At 45.6% G+C, this 26,345-nt stretch overlaps 1 protein-coding gene across 3 annotated transcripts in view; it reads left to right on the forward strand.

Moving 5' to 3' along the window:
- The first annotated feature begins 6,943 nt into the window (after positions 1-6,943).
- Positions 6,944-26,345, forward strand: part of AGPAT1 (1-acylglycerol-3-phosphate O-acyltransferase 1) — a 113,097-nt gene continuing 93,695 nt past the window's right edge. Inside the window, exons 1-2 of one of the 3 annotated variants that reach the window (XM_040323044.1) lie at positions 6,944-7,001; positions 9,664-9,720. The gene's annotated coding sequence lies outside the window, so the exon portion shown is untranslated. Of the gene's footprint in view, positions 7,363-9,663; positions 9,721-26,345 lie in introns of all 3 variants that reach the window. The other 2 variants (XM_040323042.1, XM_040323043.1) reach the window with 2 other exon arrangements.

Below are 26,345 nucleotides of genomic sequence, written 5' to 3' on the forward strand. Positions count from 1 at the left end.
TGTCCAGGACAGGAGGAAGGATATTCGTTGGGAAATAGTTCCAGCAAATCGCCCATTTACAAATCCATACACAGGAAACCAGCACGTTGCCTTTTAAGGGAAAAACAGTCCAAGACACAAATTCCTTTCCCATCTCCAAAAGGCAGGATGTAGCAAAGTCACAATTTCCTCTTGAAATGATCAGGAATGCACGGAAGAGTGAATTACAATGGGGGATGGGGAAGCTTCATTTGAAAAGTCCTCTGCTTCTTAATTTGGAAAACAGTTCTGCTTTTCACAAAACATCAAATCCCTTTAAAACAATCTCTGATAGAACTTATCAAGGAAAATAAGCAATATACTAAAGAAATATTACCGAAATACACTTTAATATTTCTAATCATAACATAAAATTTTCATTTTAGTTTCACGTCTATCACAGCCCCCCCTTGAAATGAATATTTTATCAGTTTATTCTCTTTGTTATTTCTTAACAGACAAGGACGGTAATGGAGGACATGGTCCATATAACAAAACATTATCATAACCAATATAAACAGAATTGCTATACCTATTTGAGTACAAATGTGTTATCACCCAAAATATTGTCCGCAGGTGACATTCTAAATGCCCCCCTTGTTCACCTAATATCCTGTATAAGGCCATAATTTTATACAAAGTCATTTGTGAAGTGGCCTCTAGGTGTTCAGTAATATACTGGAATGCATTCTTGTTTATAGTTAACAAACCTCTATTGACCATAGCAACCAGAATTTATCCAATCTACATTTACATTACTAAGTTAAATTTCATAAAAGCATCCGTTCCCACCAAATTACTATATTTCCCTTCATTTGCATTTTAATTTTATATTGGGCTCTGTCCTAAATATTTTATTTCCTAAAGAAACTTTATTTATTTATTACTTTATTTTTCACTATTTTATCTGACCTTTTTTAAGCTATGCAGATTAACACCATATTTCATTCTCTTTAAAATAACACCCTTTAAGTAAGGTATTCTTCAAACCAAATGGTGCAAAAAACCCACAGTTTAGTAACATATGAGAGAAAGAAAGAATGAGAGAGAAAGAAAGAAAGAAAGAAAGAGAGAAAAATAATATTTTATTAATAAGGGCTTTCTTTCAGATCTTCTAATGATTGTGTACAAATTACCTTTTATTATTAAAGAAAGATTTACCCTCATAATACGCTTCCATAGTTTACTTAACATAAACTCTGATATTTATTTGTTTTTCCCTTCAAACTTGCAAAAGAGCCATTGTAAAGCACAGCAGCTGAGGATGCTTAGACTGGGAGTCGGATTTCAAGCTAGCACTCACTCCTGTAAACCACCACAGCCTGTAACCTGATCTGCTGTTAATGACCTCTTAAGGGAAAACATCTGTCCCCCCCCCATGCTTGGAGCAGATTGTACAAGTTTTAGACCATATACAATCCAATCGAATTGCATCGTTTTTCTCATTTTTAACTCTTTTTCAAAAATTTTAAAACATATTTGGTTTGTACATCTGCCAAAAATCATGTACACCACATTATAACATGACATTCCTTAACTTCCAATAGCGACAAAAGATCGCTTAGAGGACAAATCTCATGAAATCCACTGACCAGTCCCTGCGCATGAACCGACCATTGTTTTCTACTGATAAAGTCACTCATAATTACTCACAATCTATATTTTATCAGAAATGTCATTTTATAATAACTTTTAACACTTGTTTATTTTTTAATTTAATTTTTACAATTTTTATAATAATATTTTTTATAAAGTTTTTTAGATTGAACATAACTTTCATATTTTAATATTTTTCTCTGGGGAACCTTATAATAAACCAAACCCAAGTTTAGAATCTGTTGTAAACATTGCTCAAACCTCAACTTATTAATTCTTACAACCAGATCTGTAGGATTTCAGTTAAACATAAAATACCATGTTGTTTACCATTAACTGAATTGTATACAATTCTTCACACAATCTCAATCAACAATTTTCCCATTAAACCTTTGTTCTAATCCCATATTTATGCTTTGACATGTCATAATACATTTTCAGTTGTTGGAGTAAACATATTCATAAACATTTACAGGCAGAATTAAACTTAATTATCTCATTAAAGAACTTCTTTACACTCTGACATTAATTAACTAATTACCCCATGTAACAAGGACCCCCCTTTGAGATATTCCAACCCACAAACCCCAGTTGTCACAATCCCATGTATTTGAAAAAAGATATATAATTTCATTTAGATTTGGGCGGCACAATCCATAATATCACTCATCTTCCAGAGAATATTTTCGAAGGAACCTCTTAATCATCACCCAGGGGATATTGGTAATTATCGGTACCTACATCAGGAATGCGAGAAAAAACTCGTACACGAATATTAGTTACCTATTTTCAAAAGCGGTCACATAATCATAGCTCATAACAATCTAATCTAGAGACTGTCTCAAACAAGATTTCAGAAAGGGATAATGTATTGAATGCTCCCCCCTTGGGGCCACTTACCCACTTAACCCTGAGGATGGCATGGCACAGCATGTGGAATAAAACCATTTAAATGTACTATGTAAAATGTTCTACTGTTCCAATGTGATACCCAGAATCTCCTCATCCCTCATTTGTGACTTGTGAACACAGCTTCTGTAGTCATGAACGCCAGGATTTACACACTCTCTCTACCGCTTTTGGGCACCCCATGAGGTCAAGGAATTGAGGTCGGGGCACACAGGACAGCATATGAGCGGATTCTACCTTCAGGTAGGTCTGCCACTCCCATCTACATCATTCTCCTCCCTTACGTGTCTGTCCAGCGAAGTGGCATTGTAGTTACCCCCCCCTGGACAGACTAAGGAGGGCATGAAGAAGAAGGCCCGTGGGCCGGAGGGCACAGAATCCAGTATGGGCAGCGGGCAGCGGGCAGGAGGCGACACCATATGCGTTCAGAACGAGGCAAAGCCTTCAGCAGGGAAGAGCATCCGGGCAGGCCCATGCTTCCTCCAGCCGGGCAGACAGTTGGGCAGAACGTAAGGGGAAGGAAGGGGCACGGCCTCAAGCAGTCGGGCGGGGCCCATGCTTCCAGCAGGCATCGTGGGCAGAACATGAGGGAAACGAAAAGACAATAACAGGCCCTGGGTATCACATTATAAATTTCAAAACTGGCAAAAAGCCCTCTATGTATCAAGTCAAAATACAGTGCATGGCATCGTCAGTGTAAGTGTAAGTGGGCAACCCAGATGGGACAGGTCCCCACAGAACACGCATTCAATCCATCCGATTAAAAGGATAAAAAAAAACGGGACGAAATAATTCACCTAAATTAATTCTCTGTAGAAGATTTTAACTGTAAAATAAAGACTTAACAATTGCTTATTATGTGCATCAAATGTCTGTTCCATATTTTTTAAACCTCAGGAGAAATATCCCATTATTTCTAGTTAAATCGAATTATCTGATAAATCAGCGTACAATGTAACAGGCATATTCAGACCAATTTTAATTGTACAGAAACAGTTGCAATATCCCAAGTCAACCTTTTGTTAAAAAAAAAAAACTCTGTGTTACAAAAAAAAACTGTCTCCTAGGTTGTCGTCCCTGGGGGGGAAGAGGGGGGCTATCCTCCAACTTGCAAATGTGGCAGAGCTCAGGGCGGGCAGGATGCAGGGGTCTGGACCGCCCACATTCCTCACACACCCAGTTCTATCCCCCCACCAGGGAGGGGGCAGGAGTATATATTATATCAGGGAGGCATCCCAGAAATATAAAAAAAAAACAGCAAAAATAATAATAAGAAGAAGAATTCATTCACCACTTGCCAACAAGGAAGGGGAAAAGGGATCAATGAATTTCAATGGGAAGAAGAAAAAAAGGGTTGAAGAAAGGAGAAAGAAATAAGAAAGAAAGAGTTCGATTCCAGCACAGAGTTGAGAACCCAAACGAAAAGTGCATGCAAAGAAAGACACCATAAGTTATATGTTACAGACACAATGTACCATTAGACGCAATCAAATCACTTCTAGCACAGTCAGTACAATCAGCATGCTACATAGAGGGAGGGGAAGATAGGGGGCTGTGTAGTAGGCAGCAAAGAAAGGGTTGGACGGGAGGATCTAAGAAGAAAATGGTGGAGAGGGGAGGAGCTATGAAAAAAAAAGCGGCAAAGATTTGGAGAAGACGGGAGGATCTAAGAAGAAGATTGCGGAGGGGGGGGGGGGTGGCTATGAAAAAGGGAGAAGAAAGGGAGGAGCTAAGAAAAAGATGGCAGAGGGGGGAGGAGCTTTTCAGAAAAGGCGGGAAAAATCTAAAGCCAAAGAAAAGCAAAATGGAAGACGAAGAAGAAGGGGAGTCAGAAGTTATAAAGAAAAACTTCAGACTTCTGTAGATGAAAAACAAAAGTCAGTGCCAACAGCAGTCAATACATACAACAAGAAAGCCAGGTATTCTATTCAGTCAAACACAGTTATCCAGCATAATAAAAACACAGACATACTGAGAAAGACAAAAGGATCATCCCAGCAAAAAAAAATTAACTAGGAAAGGCACAGAAATGAAAAAGTTTCCTGTTCAGACTGCAAAGAGTTAAGACTGCTAGGCAGAAAACCCTTAATTAGCATGCAGCTGTGACAAAAAGCAAAAGGTTTCAGGCGCACAGTTGGCAGAGCAAGAAGCCAGACACAGAATTTAGCAGCCTTCGTCCAGATAAAGGGTTAAGTAAGCTAGCTATTGCAAGCCAGCTGTAACAAAAGGCAGAAGTGTAAGGGAAAAAGCAATTTAAGACACACAAATGTACACAAATAGCCAGCTAGCAGAAGCCACACAAAAACGACCTCCTCCAGCTCAGCCCCCACCTTTCCTAGCACAGGGAAGTTCAGTAAACAAAAAAAAAAAACCCCCGCGTTATTCAAAGCAAGGACAAAATGTGGAAAAGCTGACTCAATATCTCACCACAGACATACTCAAATAAACCCCAGAATCCCAGTTCCCCAATTAATCTAAACAAGGAGGTTGGAATATTTTTTCACAAGCATAAAATAAAACAAACCCATATCTTCGCAGCCAACTTCCTTAGAGCTGTCCCAGGCTCAACCCAGCCAGCATGCACTCCCCGTGCACACCCCTTTATCACATCGGCTTAATCCGAGACGATGTACGACCAGTACCTTAACTTAGTAGGCCGATTTCACACACAACCACAAACAGACAGCAAACAACCCACAAGCTCACCCTTCTACTCACAGGCAGCATACAAACAGGCAAGAACCAAAAAAAAAATTAATAGCAGTGAATCAACACAAACCGGGGTTCGCTTCTGGACCAGAATTATACCGTCTGTTTCAAAGGCTCGGAATTTGTAGACAAACTAGATGGGAATAGAGGCCGTCCAGCCTGTAACACGGTGTAAGGGAGCCAAAAAAAACTCGCACTTACCGTGTTTAGGGGTTCATGACGCCCCTTTCAATGGTAGACGGTCCCTCAATTCTCAGCCAGTTTCTTGTGCGTCCACAAAGTCTGTCCTTGAAGTCCAAAAGAAGCACGTTGAGCGTCAATTGATTTGGATTTGCCATGATTCACTGCTATAATCTGTTAAAATAAGCAGAAACAAACAGAGACACACACACACACACACACACACACACACACACACAGCTTCTTGTGGTCTGGAGCTGAAGTGCACAGCAGGAAGATGAGAGAAGAGAAGAACAGACAGATGCACACACAGAGAATGTGAGAAAATGTGAGCAGAATGCTGATGGCAATCTTCTCATTCTTAGCTTTATTCTCCTTATGTCGTCACAGAATACACACCCATCAATCCCTCCCAATAACCCTTTACTCCACCCAGTTACCCTCCCATTCTGTTAATCCACATGGCAAAGTCTTTGTTCCATCATAAATGATAGGGGTTTCTCGATCAGAACTGCAAGGATGTAGTGAGGTGGGCTGGAAAGGGGCATGTCCAGGACAGGAGGAAGGATATTCGTTGGGAAATAGTTCCAGCAAATCGCCCATTTACAAATCCATACACAGGAAACCAGCACGTTGCCTTTTAAGGGAAAAACAGTCCAAGACACAAATTCCTTTCCCATCTCCAAAAGGCAGGATGTAGCAAAGTCACAATTTCCTCTTGAAATGATCAGGAATGCACGGAAGAGTGAATTACAATGGGGGATGGGGAAGCTTCATTTGAAAAGTCCTCTGCTTCTTAATTTGGAAAACAGTTCTGCTTTTCACAAAACATCAAATCCCTTTAAAACAATCTCTGATAGAACTTATCAAGGAAAATAAGCAATATACTAAAGAAATATTACCGAAATACACTTTAATATTTCTAATCATAACATAAAATTTTCATTTTAGTTTCACGTCTATCACACCCCTCCCGAGACAAGACTCTGGATCCGCCCCTGGGCCGCGTCCCCAGTGTTAAGGGATGCTTAAAGTAGCGCAGTGCTGCTGGTCATGAAAGGGGGGGGGGGTAAAACCTCCCAGAGCTCCAGTGGTTAAACACAAGAGTGAAAACTGTCTGCTGAAGTTTCCTTTACCAATAAAGTTTACCGCAGTTGAAAAAAAAAAAAAGTATTGCAGTGCGTGTGAAAACGCACACACGCGTTGATGCGTGATAAACGCACGCAGTGCAGCGTGACTGGACCAACGTAAGAGAAAGTATATAACGTTTGTTTATAACTCTGGGGAATTAGGCCTGATTCACATCTATGGCATTTTTAGTGCTTTTTGCATTTTGTAGATATAACATGCTTTCCTATGGAACACGTTCTGTAGTGCAAATCTGCAAAAAGCACACAAGAAATGCCATAGGGGTGAATCAGACCTAGTAAAGGGTTAATGAGCGGAGAGGGATCAGAACAGCAGAGATCAGGGACCACAATGCATTGCAGGAAGGACCAGAGCCACCAAACTACTCTTCCCAGAATGCTTTGCGGTGGCTCCTCCCCCTGGCTGACTGTGCCTCTTCATCCATCTGCACACAGTGTTGGGTATGGCAGGGCTCTCTATGATCCCCTCCTCCTCCTCCTCTTCCTATTCTGCTCTGTTAGGGGGTTTCCCCCTTTAAGCCACGTCTTTCATCCTCCTGATTCCTCTCCTTGTATTGGTGTTGTGGGGTTTTGTGTCTCCATCCCCTCCCCCCTCCATCCTCTGCCCCCCTTTCCCTCCTTTTCCCTGCCTGGGCTGTCATTGTATGTAGTCTGATCTCTTCTCCTTTTCCTGCCATTCTATATCCCCTCCCCCCCTTCCCTCCATCCATCCTCTACCTGCCTGGGCCCCTGAAGACAAGCTGCTCCTGGAGCCGGACCCCACCTCCTGCGCTGGATGGTCTGCAGACACCCCATTTATCCAGTTAGTAATGGGTTAATCCTTGCTGTGGGGTTCTGACTGTTATGGGGGGGGGGGGGGGTAGAGGAGGGCGAGGGATAGGAGACCAGGACAGTTATGGGGGGTAAAAGTTCAAGAGAGCTACAGGAAACTTCTGTGATTGGAGGGGAGCGGGTGGTCGTGAGTCTAGGGGGGAGATTGGTTATGTGTGATGGGCAGGTCCACGTCCAATCAGGACACCCAGCTGAGAATACACAGGGGCTCTGTTGAGGGACTACAAGAGCCAGCATGCAGTGTTGAGGAACTATAGGAGCAAGCGTGCCCTCTTTACTACAGGACCCAGCATGCAGCATTGTGGATCTACAAGAACCAGGAACTACAGGACCCAGCATGCAGTATTGTGGATCTACAAGAACCAGTGTACCCTGGTGAGGAACTACAGGAGTCGGTGTGCAGTGTTGAAAAACTACAAGAACCAGCCTACCCTGTTAAGGAACTACATGAGCCAGCATGCAGTGTTGTGGAACTACAGGAGTCTGCGTGCCCTGTTGAGGAACTGCAGGAGTCTGCGTGCCCTGTTGAGGAACTGCAGGAGTCTGCGTGCCCTGTTGAGGAACTGCAGGAGTCTGCGTGCCCTGTTGAGGAACTGCAGGAGTCTGCGTGCCCTGTTGAGGAACTGCAGGAGTCTGCGTGCCCTGTTGAGGAACTGCAGGAGTCTGCGTTCCCTGTTGAGGAACTGCAGGAGTCTGCGTTCCCTGTTGAGGAACTGCAGGAGTCTGCGTTCCCTGTTGAGGAACTGCAGGAGTCTGCGTGCCCTGTTGAGGAACTGCAGGAGTCTGCGTGCCCTGTTGAGGAACTGCAGGAGTCGGCGTGCCCTGTTGAGGAACTGCAGGAGTCGGCGTGCAGTTTTACGGAATGGTATGAGCCAGCTTGCAGGGTTGAGGAACTACAAGAACCAGCATGCAGTGCTCTACAAGAGCCAGCACTCCCTGTTGAGGAGGAACTACATAAGCCATTGTGCGGTGTTGAGGAACTACAAATGGCAGCAGTGCTGTTTTATAAGACCTGCAAGAGCCAGTGTTTCCTTCTGAAGAACTACGAGAGCCAGCATGCGCTGTTGAGAAAATACATGGTCTGATGCCCTGCTGAGGAACTACAAGAGCCAGCATGTTCTGATGAAGAAGTATTTGTGTCAGTATGCCTTGCTGAGGGTAAGAATCCAGAAACTGCAAACCTCAAAGTACCTTTCTTGGGTACTACAAGAGCCAGCATACACTGTGTATCCTTTGGAGGAGCTACATGAAATTGCAAGAGTAGTTTTTCCCTGCCAGGTGATGACTACCTGCCTCATGCCTTGTTGAGGATCCCCAAGCACTGGCGTGTTCTTGTTGAAGAACTACAAAAACCAGAGAACTTTGCTTGGGCATGTCAAGAGCCAGCAGACCATACAATGTATCTACAGCATGCCCTGGGGAGGAACTACAAGAGCCAGCATACCATGCAATGTATCTACAGCATTCCCTGGGGAGGAACTACAAGAGCCAGCATACCATGCAATGTATCTACAGCATTCCCTGGGGAGGAACTACAAGACCCAGCATACCATGCAATGTATCTACAGCATGCCCTGGGGAGGAACTACAAGATCCAGCATACCATGCAATGTATCTACAGCATGCCCTGGGGAGGAACTACAAGACCCAGCATATCATGCAATGTATCTACAGCATGCCCTGGGGAGGAACTACAAGATCCAGCATGCAATGTATTTACAGCATGCCCTGTGGAGGAACTACAAGATCCAGCATACCATGCAATGTATCTACAGCACGCCCTGGTGAGGAACTACATGGAGTAAGGATTGAGGAACTTCACGACCCAGTATGCCCTGGCAGCAGTGGCAGAACATCTGTCCACACTGACATTTGTAGATTCTTTATAGCGGAGATGCTGGCACAGTGTAGCTCCTCCTGGATCAGACGGGTCATGCTGGTACTTGTAGTTCCTCTTTATCTGCTCTGGCACTCTTGGCAGTGGGAGGCCCTGGGTTGGTCATCTCTGGCAGGGAAGGGACGGTGACTCATCTGGGTCCAGGTTTCTGGGTAAAGTGAAGCCCCTGGGCACAGACAGAGCCAGCTGTCACATAATGGGGGGGGATCTACACAGGGAGGAGGGAAGCGAGTGGGGGGGGGGGGGGGGGTCTGTGTCAGTGTAGAGCACGGTGTCACCCTCTCCAGCCATACATCACACATCACTGTAGGAGTCTACAATGTATCAGGGGCTGGATCATCATTGCCTCCAATCCTCTCTCTTCTCTCATCCCAGGCATCGCTGAACCGCAGCAGGAAGAGCAGACGCCTGGCCGGGACCCTCTGTCTTCAGGTTAGTCATGGGGGCCGCAAGACCGGGTATGACTGCTGCGTATCTGTAAATTCTATCATCTTATATGATGGAGGGGGGGAGGGGGGGGTATATAATAGAGGGGGAGGGGCACACCAGATGGCATGCAACAGAAACCCGCCATGGTGCTATGTTTAGGATCAGAAATGACATTTTCCTGACAGTTCTGTTGATGTGAGCGTTTTCCTTGTTTGTTTACATCGTTTCTGTTTTCCTAATTATAGAATCATGTCATCTATTTATAGATTGCTACGTTCTTCTCCTGTATACAGATTGATCGATGCAGATGTGTGTGTCGTCTATTACATCCAATTGTATGAGCAAACCTGTAGATCGGTGATCTCCAGACTGCAGCCCAGGGGGCCGGATGTGGCCCTTTGCTTGCCTTTATCAGGCCCCTTGGAGCGCTATTCCATCTACTGACACCAGTAATGGGTACCAGTCCCCTAGAGCTGCAGTAACGGGTACCAGTCCCCCTAGAGCTGCAGTAACGGGTACCAGTCCCCCTAGAGCTGCAGTAACGGGTACCAGTCCCCCTAGAGCTGCAGTAACGGGTACCAGTCCCCCTAGAGCTGCAGTAATGGGTACCAGTCCCCCTAGAGCTGCAGTAATGGGTACCAGTCCCCCTAGAGCTGCAGTAATGGGTACCAGTCCCCCTAGAGCTGCAGTAATGGGTACCAGTCCCCCTAGAGCTGCAGTAATGGGTACTAGTCCCCTAGAGCTGCATTAATGGGTACCAGTCCCCCTAGAGCTGCATTAATGGGTACCAGTCCCCCTAGAGCTGCATTAATGGGTACCAGTCCCCCTAGAGCTGCATTAATGGGTACCAGTCCCCCTAGAGCTGCAGTAATGGGTACCAGTCCCCTAGAGCTGCACCATTCTGGCTACAATCAGAATCAGGATTTTTTATTTTTTTTTGCTTAGAAGACAGATCACGATTCTCACAGCCTAACATCATCTTTCACATTTAACCACTTAAGCCCCGGACCAATATGCTGCTAAATGCCCAGAGGCATTTTTAAAATTCGGCACTGCGTCGCTTTAACAGGCAATTGCGCGGTCGTGCGACGTGGCTCCCAAATAAAATTTGCGTCCTTTTCTTCCCACAAATAGAGCTTTTTTGTTATGGTATTTGATTGCCTCTGCGATTTTTATTTTTTGCGCTATAAACAAAAATAGAGCGACATTTTTGAAAAAAAAACACTTTTTGTTATAAGAAAAATTGAATAAAAATTGAATAAACTAAATTTTAGTCAAACATTTAGGCCAAAATGTATTTAGCCACATGTCTTTAGTAAAAAAAAATCCCAATAAAAAAAAAATTTGCTTCCTAGCGGCAACAGTGACACTAATACAGCGATCAGAAAAATGATCGCTTAGTGACACTGGCAAAAGGGAGTGAAAGGGTTAACTAGGGCGGTGATCAAGGGGTTAAAACTTTATTAGGGGGGACGGGGACGGGGCTACCCTGGACCTAACACTAACCGCCTGTCACACTAACTGTCACACTGACACTAAATGCAGTGATCAGTACATATATGATCACTGCATTCAGTGACAGTGTGACAGGGGGGTGGGGGTGATCGGAAGGGGTTAAGTGTGCCTATGTGTACTGGTGTCAGTGTAGTGTTGGTGCGACTTACTGTGTGAGTCTTCTCTCATCTCGGCCGTTTGAAAATACTGCCGAGATGAGAGCTGCATCACTTCCTCTGCCTATGTTTACATTTTACAGACAGAGGAAGTGACACGGCGGAGGCTCGCGGGATTGGCTGGGAGCGATTACGAGGGGGCAGACAGAAACGAACAGCCGCCCCCTCCAGTCGGATCGCTCCCGCAGGTAAGCCGCCCGCCGCACGCAGCGGAGGGGGTCCAGATCGGACCCCTGACCCGCTAGAAGGCAAGGACGTATATATACGCCCTTCTGCCTGTACGTGCCATTCTGTGGACGTAAATAGTCGTGCGGCGGGCGTTAAGCGGTTAAAACAAAAATAAGTAAAAATTGGGCTAACTTTAATGTTTCGTTTTTATTTTATTTATTTTTTTATCCATTGAAGTGTATTTTTCCCCCCCAAATATTGCATTTGAAAGACCGCTGGGCAAATACAGTGTGACATAAAATATTGCAGAAATTGCCATTTTATTCCCTAGAGCAGCGATGGGGAACCTCGGCACCCCAGATGTTTTGGAACTACATTTCCCATGATGCTCAACTACACTGCAGAGTGAATAAGCGTCATGGGAAATATAGTTCCAAAACATCTGTGGTGCCAAGGTTCGCCATCGCTGCCCTAGGGTCTCTGCTAAAATATATATAATGTTTGGGGGTTCCAAGTAATTTTCTAGAAAAAAATATTGATTTTTAACTTCAAGCGGGAGTTCACCTGAATTTTTTTTTTTTTTTAACATTAGATTCATGCTCGTTTTGTGAAGGGGAATCGGGTATTTTTTTTTAAATCGAAGCAGTACTTAGCGTTTTAGAGAGCGATCTTCTCCGCCGCTTCCGGGTATGGTCTTCGGGACTGGGCTTTCCTATTTGATTGACAGGCTTCCGACGGTCGCATACATCGCGTCGCGAGTAGCCGAAAGAAGCCGAACGTCGGTGCGGCTCTATACGGCGCCTGCGCACCGACGTTCGGCTACTTTCGGAAAATCGTGACGCGATGTATGCGACTCGACCGTCGGAAGCCTGTCAATCAAATTGGAACGCCCAGTCCCGCAGCCCATACCCGGAAGCGGTGGAGAGGATCGCTCTCTAAAACGGTAAGTACTGCTTCGATTTAAAAAAAACACCCGATTCCCCTTGACAAAATGAGCATGAATCTAATGTTAAAAATTAAGTTTTCGGGTGAACCTCCACTTTAAAGGGGTTGTAAAGGTAAAAAAAAATCCAACCAAAATAGCTTCCTTTACCTTAGTGCAGTCCACTTTCACTTACCTCATCCTTCCATTTTGCTTTTAAATGTCCTTATTTCTTCTGAGAAATCCTCACTTCCTGTTCTTCTGTCTGTAACTCACCACAGTAATGCGAGTCTTTCTCCCTGGTGTGGAGTGTCGTGCTCGCCCCCTCCCTTGGACTACAGAAAAGTCAGGACGCCCACTAACACACAGCTTCTTTATCTGCAACGTAGAGCTTCTTTATCTGCAACGTAGAGAGCTTCCTGACTCTACGGAGGGGAGGGGGCGAGCACGACACGCCACACCAGGGAGAAAGCCTTGCATTACTGTGTGGAGTTACAGACAGAAGAACAGGAAGTGAGGATTTCTCAGAAGAAATAAGGGCATTTAAAAGCAAAATGGAAGGATGAGGTAAGTGAAGGAGGACTGCACTAAGGTAAAGGAAGCTATTTAGGGAAAAAAAAAAGTACCTTTATAACCCCTTTAAAGTCCAAATCTTTTTCTGACCCTTGTTTCTTAAGTGGTTAAACTTCCTGCATTTACACTCAGAAGTTTGCTCTAAGAAAGAAGTTAGTTACAATGTTTCATGTTGTTACAAACTCGGCAGAATGTCTTATTGAGTAGAGAGGGACTTTTCATCTCCCGGCTTAGCGGAGAGATCTCCTGCTGAGCTGGCGGACTCGGTAACAGAGTCTGCCTTGTGTGGAAGAGGCCTTACACACACACACACACACAAATAAGTTCATCCCTTTGATCTAAGAAGGAAGCATTAGTTACAATGTTTCCTGTTAAAAACTTGGCAGACTGCCCAGATATTTTCTTTTGACAGCTGAGTGAGCAGATAAAGTCTCTCCACTCCACTCCACTTGCCCCTCTACTGACGCCGATGATGGGGCACCGTGCCCCTCTACTGACGCCGATGATGGGGCACCGTGCCCCTCTACTGACGCCGATTGACGGCGTGCCAAAAACATGAACGCAGTGACAAACTATGAGGAGTTTCAGCTCTTGAGCACCACCCTTTGGGCCCCTTCTGCTAATTTTGTGTTTGGTGGACATTGATTCCGAGCATGCGTGTTTGTACTTTCAACTTGTGTGACGGACTTGTGTACCGACCATCAGAAAACCAACCGTTGTCCACCAAAAATGTATTAGCCTACCATCCAACATTTGTTGGCCGAAAGGAGCGTACTAACGGTAAGATTTTAGGACAACAGTCTGTCAACAGACAATCCCCTGCCAACAATGGTGTGTACGAGGCTTTAGGCGGGGTTCACATGTATGCAGCTGTGGTTTCAGCACGGGAGTCCGGTGCGGTTCTGTTCACTGATTCAGGTGCAAATTTTTACTTGAAATCGCACTTGAACTGGACTGAAAAACACTCAGGACTTTTTAAAACTGCACCATGGCTGGCCCGCGCATGTGTGAAATGTCTGCGCTGAGAAGGCGGCCGGGTCACATGTTATCCGGATAGGATGCAGTTCCAAACGCATCAGATTTGTAAATACGTGAATGGATCCTTAGCGGTGGACAGGGTCAGCAATCCTGTATGCAAGCCGTCGGTGTCTAGGTTTATTCAGAACTCATGTGAATTGTTGCATGCGATTGGCGCTGGTCATTGATTTGCACGCAATAAACACCTGTGCCCCTCTGACCTTTTACGCTGTCAGATTTCTCTTGTTTAGCTTTCCATTGATTCCTCCATCCATGCTGAATGCTGTGCTTGGAGGAATCTCCTGGTGCCGGCTATTGTATTCTGACTGCTGGCACCCACGGCTGTCAGCCCAAACAATGGCTGCAATCATTGTTCAGCCGACTTTTTTTTTTTTTGGACTTTGAGTCTGGTGGTGTCAGCGGGATCACCCGTGGTTAGACTTTTGGCCGATTCAGAAGAATCCGACAAAATTTGAGCTGTGTATGGTAAGCTTTAGACTGCATACTATTACTTGGCTTCGCTACGCTTTATAAATACCTTTTTACTGTTTAGCATTTTTTGATGGGGCTGGTGAGGAAATGCGTGCTTAATCAAAATGTTGTCTCCCCCCCCTGAAGGGTGCAGTGCCGGCATGCACAGATCAACATGTTGTCGCCCCCCTGAAGGGTGCAGTGCCGGCATATGCAGATCAACATGTTGTCGCCTCCCTGAAGGGTGCAGTGCTGGCATACACAGATCAACATGTTGTCGCCCCCTGAAGGGTGCAGTGCCGGCATACGCAGATCAACCTGTTGTCGCGCCCTGAAGGGTGCAGTTCCGGCATACACAGATCAACATGTTGTCGCCCCCCTCATACACAGCTCAAATTTTGTGCAGTGCCGGCATACACAGAGCAACATGTTGTCGCGCTCTAAAGGGTGCAGTTCCGGCATACGCAGAGCAACATGTTGTCGCCCCCTGAAGGGTGCAGTTCCGGCATACGCAGAGAAACATGTTGTCGCCCCCTGAAGGGTGCAGTGCCAGCATGCACAGATCAACATGTTGTCGCCTCCCTGAAGGGTGCAGTGCCGGCATACACAGATCAACATGTTGTCGCCCCCCTGAAGGGTGCAGTGCCGGCATACGCAGATCAACATGTTGTCGCCCCCCTCAAGGGTGCCGTGCCGGCATACGCAGATCAACATGTTGTCGCCCCCCTCAAGGGTGCCGTGCCGGCATACGCAGATCAACATGTTGTCGCCCCCTGAAGGGTGCCGTGCCGGCATACGCAGATCAACATGTTGTCGTGCCCTGAAGGGTGCAGTGCCAGCATGCACAGATCAACATGTTGTCGCCCCCTGAAGGGTGCAGTGCCGGCATACACAGATCAACCTGTTGTCGCCCCCTGAAGGGTGCAGTGCCGGCATACACAGATCTCCTTTTAAACTGCAGCCTCAAGTGACAAGCACGCCTGTAGCTCAAAGGGTGGCATCATAGTGAGGAGCACTTTCTGCGTCCAAAACTAAATGTGTGCAGAGAGTGCACAGTGGGCCCCTGTGTTCAATGCACATACGCACTGCATACGTTGGGATACGCCAGTGGACTATCTTATCAAGAGTGGCCATATACTGCTCAGTCTTGTCCCTGATCTGATAACCTGACGCAACCCTAGGCGAAGGTCAGGATGGATGAGGTCATCCCAGGAGGTGATAATGACCGTTTTCTCATCTTTGGTAGCTCAATATCTCAGATATTTCCCATCTGGTTGGCAAATCTCTATTCTCACAGATGGCAGGGAAGCACTACGCCGTAATTTTGGTGTTGGCAGCATGTTGGTTACCAAGACTCCCGATAACTCCAGAGACAGTGGCGGGCAAAGTCTCCAAAGGGCCTTCCTGCGAGAATAATTTTTGCCCCCCCCCCCCCCCAAATCAAATACTGCTCAAGCACAAATACTAATTTACAAGCTATATAAAGAGTAGCCATTGCAATATCTTGAGCTCTTTCACGGGTCGTAATATGTAATTGGGGTCAGAAGTTGAAGCCTCCCTTTTTAGGTCAGTCCAGAGGATGTCAGTAGGATATAGTAGAAGCATCCTGCACGTCTGTCAGTCAGGTAGGAATTAATGCTTATCGCAAGATTACAAATCTGAAGCATGGTTAGGATACCAAGAAGAATGATGTCTGTTTATTATCTGCCCAAGAACTCAACAAGGTAGGTTTCCAGTATGCATGTGACTCGCATCTACTACAAATGGGCCCCAAAGTCCTGCAAGACCATTGTGCAGCTGCATGGTTTGCACAAATAAGCTGCCCACCTCTCTGGGCGGAATGCCTGGCAGGCCCACCTCTCTGGGCGGAATGCCTGGCAGGCCCACCTCTCTGGCCACAGGCTCTGGCTGCCCACTTGGGCGGAATGCCTGGCAGGCGCATGTCTCTGGGCGGAATGCCTGGCAGGCGCATGTCTCTGGGCGGAATGCCTGGCAGGCGCATGTCTCTGGGCGGAATGCCTGGCAGGCGCATGTCTCTGGGCGGAATGCCTGGCAGGCCCATGTCTCTGGGCGGAATGCCTGGCAGGCCCATGTCTCTGGGTCGATGCCTCGCTTCCCACCTTGATGGGCGTAGGCTCTGGCCACCAGCTGTTCATGTACCCGCATCTGCCTATGTATGCAGTGTATCCTTGTGTGTTTACGTTATTGTGTGTGTTGCGTGCAATGGTTAAGTTTCTAGCTTCTGTTTATGGGAAAAATAGTTTTTTGTGACGTGTCTGGAATGGTCAGCTGTTGTGGAATCTGAGCAATGCAGCTTTGCAAAGTCTTTTTCCTTTTAGTCAACATAAGTATGTTAGTAGGGCAAAGAGCAAAGCACCCTCATACAGGGCGACCAATGATTGCTTTATCTTTCATTGTCTTGAGCGTTCCAGGCTAATGAAAGCCATCATCAGAATGCTGGGTGGACTTGACATTTTTCATTTTAATGAAAACCACGTATCAAAACTTTCAGTAGTTCCAGAGATATGAGCAGCTGAAGTTCTAAGGGATATTGAACATGGCGTGTTTTACACCAAAATCTTCTCTATACAACAATAATATTATTAGTAAAAAATTTAATATAAAATGCAACAAATAAGAATAGTAGCCAAAAATAAAACGGACAGTGAAAATTGTCATGCTCATTCGAGTTCAGTGGAAAAGTGATCTCATACATTCATGGTCAGTTGAGAACTTCACCTTTATACGGGTGGACTGCGGAAGAAATTACACTTGTAATCAGTGGAGAAGTTCCCCTTTATACTGGTGGTCATTGGGAAGAATGCACCTCACATTGGTGGTCATTGGAGAAGTTCCTCGTTATACTGGTGGTCATTGGAGAAGTTCCTCGTTATACTGGTGGTCATTGGAGAAGTTCCTCGTTATACTGGTGGTCATTGGAGAAGTTCCTCGTTATACTGGTGGTCATTGGAGAAGTTCCTCGTTATACTGGTGGTCATTGGAGAAGTTCCTCGTTATACTGGTGGTCATTGGAGAAGTTCCTCGTTATACTGGTGGTCATTGGAGAAGTTCCTTGTTATACTGGTGGTCTGTGGGAAGAATGCACCTCACATTGCTGGCCAGTGAAGACATTTTCTCTGTATACCAGGTGTCAGTGACAGGAATTCAATTTACGCTGGTAATCGGTGGAGAAGTTCCCCTTTATACTGATGGTCAGTGGAAGGAATGCACCTTATACCAGTGATCAGTGGAGAAGTTCCTTTTATACTGGAGATCATTGGGAAGATTGCACCTTCTATTGCTCACCAGTGGAGAAAATTCCCCTTTTATACTGGTGATCAATGGAAAGAAGCAAATTACATTGGTGGTCACTGGAGAAGCTCCAATTTTATACTGGTGGTCAGTGGAAGGAATGCATCTTATACTGGTGGGCAGTGGAGAATGTTCCCTTTATACTGGTGGTTATTGGGAAGATGGCACCTTAGGTTGGTGGTCAGTGGAGGAATTCCTTTTAGACGCAGACGCAGAGCACTCATCCGCAAAAATAATTCCGGTTGGTTCAATGACGCTCTCACATTACTGAAGCAAGAACGCAAAAGAGCTGAAGGAGCCTGGAGAAGAAACTTAACAAAGGAAAACCACACAAACTACAAATAACTCACCAAGAAATACCACAAAGCAAAAAAAGAACGCTTCTCTAACACCATCCCAAAAGTCCTAAACCGTCCCCACGTGCTTTTCAAACTAGTCGCTCAGACTATGAACCCCGCCTGTCTAGAGGCTCCAACAAATGAAACACAAGAATTCTCCAGGCCATTTCATGTGTCCCTCGCACCCTCCAGCCCTCCTCTGGTGCTCCTCCAGACCCTTAATTTCTGCTTTTAAGCAATGCATCCAGCTTCTTCCCAGCAGCAGCATAAAGAAAAGGGGGGTGCACTGTGATGTAAGGGAGAGTGGGGGACTCAACTTCTAATGGTGGGGTGGCTCTTGACATCTAATGTAAGGGGAGGGGATGCGCTGGGCATCTAATCTACAGATACAACTGGACCTTTTGAGGGCAATCATAATGCTGATGCGGCCCACGATGAAATTGAGTTTGACACCCCTGCACTACAATCAGGTTTCCGTCCAGGCCACGGGACAGAAACGGCACTTCTCAAAATATGGGATGACGCCCTCGAAGCAGCAGATGACGGAGAATTGTCTCCTGGTGCTGCTGGACCTCAGTGCAGCTTTCGACACAGTAGACCACAGCTAACTCTCCTCACAGAAGTAGCCAGAGTCGCAGACTCTGATCTACCCTGGTTCGCATCGTTCCCGGAGAACCGATCCCAGATAGTGAAACTAGGAGCCTTCGCTTCGGAAGCACGCACCATTACATGCGGAAGTCCCTGTGGCCCGTACTCAACATATACCTGTGCCCACTCCTCAAAATCATCAGCAAACAGGACCTGCTCTACCATTCCTACGCTGATGACACTCAACTTTACTTTCGCATCAGCAACAAAAAAGACCAATATCACGGACTAGAACAATGCCTCACATTCATAGACAACTGGATGACGGAGAGCTCCCTCAAACTTAATGGATCCAAAACAGAACTTCTTTGTCTTTCGGTTTGCGTGAAGAAAAACTCTAGGACAACATGCACCCCCCCCCATCCTGGGACAAACCATCACCAGCACCAAAGTCATAAGTCTAGGGCCCCGTACACACGACTGTGTTTCTCGGCAGAATTCAGCCAGAAACTCGATCGGAGCTGGATTCTGCCGAGAAATTCGGTCGTGTGTACACTTTTCACCGAGGAAGCCGACGAGGAACTCGTCGGGCCAAATAGAGAACATGTTCTCTATTTCCTCGTTGTTCAATGAGGAAAGTTGGCTCGCCGAGATCCTCGGCTTCAAGACAGAACTCGATGTGTTTGGCACGTCGAGTTCCTCGGACGTGTGTACGGGGCCTGAGAGTCATCTTTGACTCGGACATGACCATGGACGCCCAAATAGGGTCAGTAGTCAGCGGATCTCACCATCTTCTCCACTTGCTGCGTAGATTCATCCCGGAAGGGGATAAAGCAGTAGTAGGTGGAACAATTATCAATTCCCGACTAGACTATGCAAACTCCCTCTACCTTGGACTACCAAAATACCAGATTTCTTGTCTACAAGTCGCCCAGAACACAGCAGCCAGACTGGTAATGGGGGGGGGGGGGGACTGGAAGCTGGAAATCAATCACTCCGTCCCTCAGGACCCCCCACTGGCTAACCGTCATGGTTGATGATTAAAAGAGGCTCATCTAAGTATGCAGGCATCCGGGGTAAAACTGACTGCAATCGTGACCAGGAAGACTACCCTGCAGTAGAGTGATCTGAAAGTGAGGCTTGGAGCGCAGCGTGGAAGGGATGATGTCAATGGTGGTGAGAAGGACGGTCTATGGACGGCTTTACCCCGGATGCCTGCATACTTAGATGTGCCTCTTTTAATCATCAACCATGTGAGTTTCTAAATGTTGTACCTTCATTAAATGTAACCATATTGCTACACTTAGAGGCTCCTCTCTTCTCTTTTATACTCAGTTGTGACATGACGCTACTCTTATATCAAGACATTGCTTGTATATCAAGGCAAAATGTATTAAATTTTGCTTGTCTTGCAAAACGCTCTTAAACCAAGTTACTCTCAAACCAAGGTTTTACTGTACCTTACATTGGTGGTCAATAAGAAGAATGCTCCCTTACAGATGCCTAAAACGCTCATTGGTATCGGTGATTTACTTCTCTTTAGAGATGGAAATTGCTCAAGAAAACCTCTGGAGGAACCCTGGTTGAGAGGCTGCTTTACATGAAGGAGATACGATATATCTTTAGGCCTAAACTGCTGCAATAAACGCTGCAACTGAAATCACAATTGTAATGAACCATTCAATCTGATTTCCACACCAAGTCATTTACCGTTTTTTTTTATAAACAAACATCTGTTTAATTTTCATTACAATGCCTATAAACGGCTGGGAACCTCACATTACGGGTTTACGCGATTTTCACAAAATAAGGTTTACCATGAACGTTCCTGCACAGCGCCTCCTTACAGAGATACAACGTGGAGATATATATATTTCTCAAAGGAGATACGACGGCGTATCTTCAGATATGCCGTCGTATCTCTGAGTCTGAGCGGTCGTATCTATGCGCCTGATTCTTAGAATCAGTTACGCATAGATTTCTATTAGCTCCGACCGGCGTAAGTCTCTTACGCCGTCGGATCTTAACTGCATATTTACGCTGGCCGCTAGGGGCGTGTACGCTGATTTACGCCTAGAAATATGTAAATCAGCTAGATACACGAATTCACGAACGTACGCCCGGCCGATGCAGTACAGATACGCAGTTTACGTTGGGCTTTTCCCGGCGTAAAGTTACCCCTGCTATATGAGGCGTACATGCGGCGTACCAATGTTAAGTATGGACGTCGTTCCCGCATCGAATCTTGAGAATTTTACGTCGTTTGCGTAAGTTGTCCGTGAATGTGGCTGGACGTCATTTACGTTCACGTCGAAACCAATACGTCCTTGCGGCGTACTTTGGAGCAATGCACACTGGGATATTTCACGGACAGTGTGCGCATGCGCCATTCGTGAAAAACGTCAATCACGTCGGGTCACAAGTTATTTACATAAAACACGCCCCCCTGTTCCACATTTGAATTAGGCGGGCTTACGCCGGCCTATTTACACTACGCCGCCGCAACTTACGGAGCAAGTGCTTTGAGAATACAGCACTTACCCGTCTAAGTTGCGGAGGCGTAACGTAAATAGAATACGTTACGCCCGCACAAAGATACACCGATCTACGAGAATCTGGCCCAGTGTATTTAGGTATTGTAATCCATTTTTTCAATCTACTTCTCCCCGCGGGAGTAGGCGTTTCTATGCCTAGGGGGATTGTAATCTGGGAGGTCGCCCAGATGACTGACGTCTGTACCCCCCCGGGGGATAAGGCCCCGCCCTGCCCCTGTATTGCGTAGACGCGCACGAGTTACGGGGTTTCAGAAAGAAGCCGAACATGCGGAGATGTGAGTCGGCTCTATACGGTGCCTGCGCTCTGCATGTTCGGCTTCTTTTAGAAACCCCGTAACTCGTGCGCGCCTGTGCAATACGGGGGGGCGGGGCCTTTTTCCGCCGGGCGGGAACAGACGTCAGTCATCTGGGCGACCTCCCAGATGACAATCCCCCCCTAGGCATAGAAACGCCTACTCCCGCGGGGAGAAGTAGATTGAAAAGATGGATTACCATACCTAAATACAAGGTACGTAAAGCATAAAAAAAAAAAAAAAAAACTGCGGACTGTACTTGTTACGAATGTAAGAAAGTTGGTCAGATATACATGTTATTTGGGTGAACCTCCACTTTAAAATGAAATTGAGGGACATAAGAATAGCAAGATATTTAAACTTAAAGGGGTTGTAAAGGTACATTTTTTTTTTTTTTTCTTTTCCTAAATAGCTTCCTTTACCTTAGTGCAGTCCTCCTCCACTTACCTCATCCTTCCATTTTGCTTTTAAATGTCCTCATTTCTTGTGAGAAATCCTCACTTCCTGTTTTTCTGTCTGTAACTCCACACAGTAATGCAAGGCTTTCTTCCTGGTGTGGAGTGTCGTGCTCGCCCCCTCTCTTGGACTACAGGAGTGTCGGGACGCCCACTAACACACAGCTCCTTTCTCTATCTGCAACGTAGAGAGCGTCCTGACTCTCCTGTAGTGCAACGGAGTGGGCGAGCACGACACTCCACACCAGGGAGAAAGCCTCACGTTACTGTGTGGAGTTACAGACAGAAGAACAGGAAGTGAGGATTTCTCAGAAGAAATAAGGACATTTTTTTTAAAGTCCTTTTTTTTTTTTTTGTAGTCCATGAGGGACATGAAAATACAGTAAAACCTTGGTTTGCGAGCATAATTTGTTCCGGAAACATGCTTGTAATCCAAAGCACTTGTATATCAAAGCAAATTTTCCCACAAGAAATAATGGAAACTCAAATGATTCGTTCCACAAGAATTTATTCATAAATCCTTCAGTTTATAGTCCATATAAAAAGATGAAAGCAATGTGAAGGTTGTGTAACCAGAAAATGTCCATCCAAAATGGAAGCCTCCAGAAGGAGATTAGAAGCAAAATCCAGCAGGAGTTAAAGAGGTTATAAACCCTCAATGACAACTTTCACCTATGGGTAAGCCTAGATTAAGGCGTACATGTAGGTGCTTGCAATATCTCCTTAACCTACACGGTTTAGGAGATATTTTCAAAAAAGACGGCACCGATGTCTACGGTGCAGGCGCACTGAGCGTGCCATTTCCGAAGGCGATCGTGCCGTCGCTGGTGGCTCCCACGTGCATGCGCGGGAGTCGCGTCATCGCGGCCAGTTACATCGCCAGAGCCGCAATACCCGGAAGTCACTCCTGGAGAGATGGCGGCGATGGAGGAGAGTAACGCTGCGGGGGCTTCGATCTCGGTTAAGTAATACATAATGAGTTAGTATACTGTGCATACTAGCCCATTATGCCTTTTGTCTTGCAGGGTGTATTTTATTTTCTTCAGAGGGTTTACTTCCTCTTTAAAGAGTATAAAAGAGAAGAGAGGCGCCTCTAAGTGTAGCAATATGGTTACATTTAATGAAGGTACAACCTTTAGCAACTCACATGGTTGATGATTAAAAGAGGCACATCTAAGTATGCAGGCATCCGGGATAAAGCGATCCACAAAGACCGTCCTCCTCACTCTTCTGCAATCGTGACCGGGAAGACTACCCTGCAGTAGAGTGATCTGAAAGTGAGTCTTGAACCGCTCGTGGAAGGGACGACATCAATAGAGGTGAAGAGGATGTGGACAGCTTTACCCCGGATCCCTGCATACTTAGATGTGCCTCTTTTAACCACTTGACGACCGCCGCATGTATATGTACGTCCACAGAATGGCACGTACAGGCAAATGGGCGTACAGGTACGTCCTTGCCACGGGTCGGGGGTCCGATCGGGACCCCCCCCCCCCCCGCTACATGCGGCGGTCGGATTCCCGCGGGGAGCGATCCGGGACGACGGCGCGGCTATTCGTTTATAGCCGCTCCGTCGCGATCGCTCCCCGGAGCTGAAGAACGGGGAGAGAACCGTATGTAAACACGGCTTCCCCGTGCTTCACTGTGGCGGCTGCATCTATCGAGTGATCCCTTTTATAGGGAGACTCGATCGATGACGTCATTCCTACAGCCACACCCCCCTACAGTTGTAAACACACACTAGGTGAACCCTAACTCCTACAGCGCCCCCTGTGGTTAACTCCCAAACTGCAACTGTCATTTTCACAATAAACAATGCAATTTAAATGCATTTTTTGCTGTGAAAATGACAATGGTCCCAAAAATGTGTCAAAATTGTCCGAAGTGTCCGCCATAATGTCGCAGTCACGAAAAAAATCGCTAATCGCCGCCATTAGTAGTAAAAAAATAAAAATAAAAAAATAATAAAACTATCCCCTATTTTGTAAACGCTATAAATTTTGCGCAAACCAATCGATAAACGCTTATTGCGATTTTTTTTTTTTACCAAAAATAGGTAGAAGAATACGTATCGGCCTAAACTGAGAAAAAAAACATTTTATATATGTTTTTGGGGGATATTTATTATAGCAAAAAGTAAAAAATATTGAATTTTTTTCAAAATTGTCGCTCTATTTTTGTTTATAGCGCAAAAAATAAAAACCGAAGAGGTGATTAAATACCACCAAAAGAAAGCTCTATTTGTGGGGAAAAAAGGACGCCAATTTTGTTTGGGAGCCATTTTGCACGACCACGCAATTGTCAAAGCGACGCAGTGCCGAGTTGTAAAAACCCCTTGGGTCATTTAGCAGCATATTGGTCCGGTCCGTAAGTGGTTAACGTTAACACACCCTCTTGTCACATGACTCCTTTTGCCATATGGCAAAGCAGAACCCTACCTGATGACTTGTATGTATCAATACTTCCTGAAAGGAAATGTTTTTTCCCCTAGAGACCAATTAAATTGCATCTGTCAGTGCAGTTGTTGACTCTTTTGTGATACACGAGTAGTAACTCCTATTAACAATTAGCCGAGTTTGCTTCCAGGTATTGTAATTCTTATTCAATATGTTATAATAGAAGCCTTAAGCAGTATTACGGATATAATTGAAGTTAATGCGATGTTGGCAGGGTGCTGGTATTCCTAGAATAAAAAACCTCCTAGGGGGAAGAATGCTGCTTTAGGAAGTGTTGACTTTTCGCACAGCGTGAGGCAGGCCTGTCCATGCTTGTAACCGCGTGTACAGCGCGGCAAAGAGAGGCCTCGGGAAGGTGGAACCATCACCTGACTTCCAGGGGCCTCTCGGTAAGGGTTTGATGTCCTGTAGCTGTTCCTTAACCACTTAAGACCCGGACCTTTAGGCAGGTAAAGGACCCGGCCAGTTTTTGCGATTCGGCACTGCGTCGCTTTGACTGACAATTGCGCGGTCGTGCGACGTGGCTCCCAAACAAAATTGGCGTCCTTTTTTTCCCACAAATAGAGCTTTCTTTTGGTGGTATTTGATCACCTCTGCGGTTTTTATTTTTTTCGCTATAAACAAAAATGGAGCCACAATTTAAAAAAAAATGCTATATTTTTTACTTTTTTGCTATAATAAATATCCCCCAAAAACATATAAAACATTTTTTTTCCTCAGTTTAGGCCGATACGTATTCTTCTACCTATTTTTGGTAAAAAAAAATCACAATAAGCGTTTATCGATTGGTTTGCGCAAAATTTATAGCGTTTACAAAATAGGGGATAGTTTTATTGCATTTTTATTAATTATTGTTTTTTTACCACTAATGGCGGCGATCTGCGGGTTTTTTCTTTTCTTTCGTGACTGCGACATTATGGCGGAAACTTCGGACAATTTTGACACATTTTTGGGACCATTGTCATTTTCACAGCAAAAAATGCATCAAAAATGCATTGTTTACTGTGAAAATGACAATTGCAGTTTGGGAGTTAACCACAAGGGGGCGCTGAAGGGGTTAAGTGTGACCTCATCTGTGTTTCTAACTGTAGGGGGGTGTGGCTGTAGGTGTAACGTCATTGATTGTGGCTCCCTATATTGGGGAACACACGATCGATGACGGCGCCACAGTGAAGAACGGGGAAGGTGTGTTTACACACAGCTCTCCCCGTTCTTCAGCTCCGGGGACCCATCGCGAGACTCCAGCGGCGATCGGGTCCTGTGGCGATCGGGGCCCGCGACCGGGCTCTTAAAGAGGACGTACCTGGACGTGCTTGTGCCCAGCCGTGCCATTCTGCCGACGTATATGTGCAGGAGGCGATCCTTAAGTGGTTAACTCAATAGAATTGTTTTTAGGAAGAGCCTCACTATTGGCGCGTACACACGATCGGAAATTCCGACAAGAAAAGTTTGATGTGAGCTTTTGGTCGGAAATTCCAACCGTGTGTAGGCGCCGTCTGACTTTTTCTATTGGAATTTCTGACGTCGGGTGTACGCGGCATTGGCGTTATTTCTATGTATTGTAGAACTGAACCAAATGGGCCTACAGATCTCAGAGGGCTTCCTCTTGTTCTCACTATTTTTATGTTCAGTTTGCAGAGTGTTTTGTTTTTTTCTTTAGGTTCTCTTTCATTATGGTAGATGTCCTCCTTTTTAATGTTTGTCTGCAGGTCCTACCGCCCCATGACAGACATCCTCCTGTCTAATGTTTGTCTACCATAGTCGGGTAGGTGCAGTAGACATTCTCCTGTCTGCCTAAAGCAGGGGTGCC

This window comes from Rana temporaria, chromosome 9 (assembly GCF_905171775.1).
Source record: "Rana temporaria chromosome 9, aRanTem1.1, whole genome shotgun sequence".
NCBI classification, from domain to species: Eukaryota; Metazoa; Chordata; class Amphibia; order Anura; family Ranidae; genus Rana; species Rana temporaria.